Raw genomic sequence first — 3,455 nt, 5'->3', positions numbered from 1 at the left:
TAGCTATGATAAGCAGCTCTTCTAGGAGGACACTCCAACATCAAACCATTGTTCTCTAGTCTTGGGTAGGGCCATAGCCTCTGTACCATGGTCTTCCACTGTTTTGGGTTAGAATTCTCTGGCTTGAGGGTACACTCGGGCACACTATTCTATCTTATTTCTCTTCCTCTTGTTAAAGGTTTTTATAGTTTATATAGGAGATATTTATTTTAATTTTTTTACTGTTCTTAAAATATTTTATTTTTCCATGTTTCCTTTCCTCACTGGGCTATTTTCCCTGTTGGAGCCCTTGGGCTTACGGCATTCTGCTTTTCCAGCTAGGGTTGTAGCTTAGCAAGTAATAATAATAATAATAATAATAATAATACAAACAGAGGATATTACCTTCTTATGAGAGAGAGAGAGAGAGAGAGAGAGAGAGAGAGAGAGAGAGAGAGAGAGAGAGAGAGAGAGGTTAATAAAATCACAAAGTTCAGTAGCATTGTTTGTCGTCAACAGGAATTTATTGCTGTGATTCAGAGTAGAAGTTATTGACAGCCAAATCGCGTAATTCTCCGAAATCGTCGGCCCACAAGTTCCAAACGAAAGATTTTGTTTTTCTTTCTTGTCAAAAATTGTTTAGTTGCCCCGTTAGCTATTCGAACACCTGCCCAATTTTACCCAGTTGAAGGCCCCCTCCCCCTGACCTAGCTCTACTTCTAGGACTGTACAAGAATCTTACACGTTTGAATTTATTATTATTATTATTATTATTATTATTATTATTATTATTATTATTATTATTATTATTATTATTATCATTATTATTATTATTATTATTATGTTGTTATTATTATTATTATTACTTGTTAAGCTACAACCTAGTTGGAAAAGCAGGATGCTAGAAGCCCAAGGACTCCAACAAGGAAAACAGCCCAGTGAGGAAAGGAAATAAGAAAAAAAACTACAAGGGAAGTTTTAGAACAATGATAACATCAGATTTAGAACTTTCATTCCAAATCTGGGTAAAAAGACAAAAAAAAAAAACTTTATTTATAACTAGTGTAAGCGACCCGTCAAATATGACAGTTAAATATTTAGATAGATATGTACAGACACACACACGCACACACAATAGATTCAACACTATCCACCCCATGAACCTTTCCTAACTACCACATGGCAGTTTGGGCAATTTGTAGGAGATTGTCGCTTCTGAAAGATTGCCGATATATATATATATATATATAATATATATATATATATATATATATATATATATATATATATATATATATATATATATATATTCTACCTATTTCTCAATCTTAGCTCTAATCAACCCTCTTAATCGATTTGATAAATACCCAATTCAATCAATCTTAAAATTTGTGTTGACTGACAATGCACAATTTTAATTGAAAAATCTGGGACTCGAACCCCTGCATTTTTATTTTTGGGTCCTTGATATTTCATGGATCCTTTGTATTCTTTGAATCCTTGGTATTTTTAGATCCTTGGTATTCTTTGGATCCTTGGTATTTTTGGATCCTCGTTATTCTTTGGATCCAGGATATTCCTAGGATCCATTATATTCTTTGGATCTTGGTATTCTTTGGATCCTTGATATTCTATGGATCCAGGATATTCTTTGGATCCAAGATATTCCTTGGATCCATTATATTCTTTGGATCCTTGACATTCTTTGGATCCTTAGTATTCTTTGGATTCTTAATATTCTTTGGATCCTTGGTATTCTTAAGATCCTTGGTATTCTTTGGATCCTTTGTATTTATTAATACTCGGTATTCTTTGGATTCTTGATATTCTTTGGATCCTTGGTATTCTTTGGATCCTCGTTATTCTTTGGATCCAGGATATTCCTTGGATCCAGGATATTCCTTGGATCCATTATATTCTTTGGATCCTTGGTATTCTTTGGATCCTTGGTATTTTTGGATCCTTGGTATTTTTGGATCCTTGATATTCTTTGGATCCTTTGTATTATTTAATCCTTAGTATTCTTTGGATCCTTGATACTCTTTGGATCCTTGGTATTCTCGGTGATCCTTGGTATTCTTTGGATCCTTGGTATTCTTTGGATCCTTGATATACTTTGGATCCTTAGTATTCTTTGAATCATTGGTATTCTTTGGATACATGACATTCTTTGGATCCTTGGTATTTTTGGATCCATGATATTCTTTGGATCCTCGATATTCTTTGGATCCATGATATTCTTTGGATCCTTGGTATTCTTTGAATCCTTGATATTCTTTCTATATCCCAATCTCTGAAACTTTATAATGGCTTCGTCCTCACCCGTTTGGAAAATTACCTTTATATTTTGAATGCTTCTTTTCAACAGAATAGAATCGTAGGTCATTCATTTGATCAACGAGCCTCCATCCACCTCATTTCTCTCTCTCTCCCCCCCCCCCCCCCTCTCTCTCTCTCTCTCTCTCTCTCTCTCTCTCTCTCTCTCTCTCTCTCTAAACCGTAAATTTATACGACGCACAGTTTGACGAACTTGTTTCGCTTGAGTAATAACCGACAAAAGTTATAAATACTGAAAAGGAAAAATTTCTCAATGCATCGAATGAATTCTGAATTGAAACGTCCTCACAAAAACACAAGTTTGGATTTACGGAGTTTTAATATAACTGTTCGGACTACCTACGATTTTTTCAGGAATTTTAATCCTCCACACCAATACCTTAGTAAAATTAATTCATTATTATTATTACTCACGCTAATGAAGTTGGAAGGAGGTTATGTTTTCGCCCCTGTTTGTTTTTTTGTTAGTGAACAGTTAATGGCCATAATTTTAATCGTAGAGTAATGAAACTTTCAGGGAATAGATTTTATGTAAATAGCTGGAAATGATTACAGTTTGGAAGGTCAATGTCAAAGGTCAAGATCAGGGTCAAGCAAAATGTCCAATTCACGTAATCAGCCATAAATTTCGACATCGTTGCCACAAAGACTTCAAACTTGGTTCATATTTGAGTGCATGAAAATCCATGCCAATTAATACATGTTAAGGTTAAAGGTCAAGGTCAAGGTCGAGCAAAAGGTTAAGAAATAAGCTGCTGTGGTGGAGGTCTGCGCTCCACTGATTGCCCCTGTAGTTATTATTATTATTATTATTATTATCATTATTATTATTATTACTAGCTACATTACAATCCTAATTGGAAAAGTTGTATGCTATAAGCCCATGGGTTCCAACAAGGAAAAATATCCCAGTGAGGAAAGGAAATAAAATATAAGAAAACTAATGAGCAATGAGAATAAAACACTTTAAGAACAGTAATAACATTAAAATACATTTTCCATATATATATATATATATATAATATATATATATATATATATATATATATATATATATATATATATATATATATATATATATATATACTTATGCCAGCCCGTTCAAAATAAAAAAAAATCGCTGTAAATTTGAACTTATG

Source organism: Palaemon carinicauda, chromosome 31 (genome assembly GCF_036898095.1).
Source record: "Palaemon carinicauda isolate YSFRI2023 chromosome 31, ASM3689809v2, whole genome shotgun sequence".
NCBI lineage: Eukaryota > Metazoa > Arthropoda > Malacostraca > Decapoda > Palaemonidae > Palaemon > Palaemon carinicauda.
This window is presented reverse-complemented; position numbering follows the sequence as displayed.